Source organism: Microtus ochrogaster, chromosome 15, assembly GCF_000317375.1.
Source record: "Microtus ochrogaster isolate Prairie Vole_2 chromosome 15, MicOch1.0, whole genome shotgun sequence".
Lineage (NCBI taxonomy): Eukaryota > Metazoa > Chordata > Mammalia > Rodentia > Cricetidae > Microtus > Microtus ochrogaster.
In genome coordinates, this window is record NC_022017.1 from 31,121,351 (window position 1) to 31,122,073 (window position 723).

Consider the following 723-nt stretch of genomic DNA (forward strand, 5'->3'; position numbering starts at 1 on the left):
GTGCTCCCAATCCCTGACTTCGTGCTCCCACATCTAGTGGCTGTGCTTCCACACCCAGGCTTCATCCTTCCCACGTACGGGTTCCAGTGTCCTTTCCGCTCTTCCTTCCTCAGTCCTGTCTCCCAGCACACCTCTCACCATATGAGGTGTGGCAGTGCCAACGCTGCCACTCGGTTGTTGGTAGCACCAGTCCCTTGCAATCCTAGGAGTCTTGCTTTGGCTTCTGCCCTTGCAGCCACTGTCTACCTCCTTGACATGTGTCCTCACCTGTTCTCACATAGATCACTTTGACATACTGATGTCCTCTTTCTCCTTTCATACATGGTGTTTGTACAGGGCAAGCTTTCCTGATGACCCCTTAACTTCTGAGACAGTAATTTGATTTTATTCTTTGACTGCTCCCCACTGTTCTGTTTTCATCTAGGTGTTCTCAGGATCCTCCATACAACTTGTTGATAGCATGTATCCCATACATTTTGATTGACTAGCGGGATGGATGGGTAAATAGTGGATGGATATATGGATAGGTGCATGGGTGAGTGGGTGGATGGAGTTATGGACAGTTATAGGCGAGTGGTTGGGTGGGAAGATAAATGGATGAATGTGTGGATGTATGGGTGGGTGAATAGATAGGTAGGTGGGAAGATGGATGGACACATGGGTGGATGAATGTATGGATGGGTGGGTGAATGAGTACATGGGGGTGGGTGAGTGGATAGGTGG

The 723-nt window shown here is 49.1% G+C and overlaps 1 protein-coding gene across 2 annotated transcripts in view; it reads left to right on the plus strand.

Annotated features, from left to right (window-relative positions):
* The window catches only part of Trappc9 (trafficking protein particle complex 9), a 425,933-nt gene that overhangs the window by 200,922 nt on the left and 224,288 nt on the right, over positions 1 to 723 (plus strand). The window lies entirely within an intron of this gene.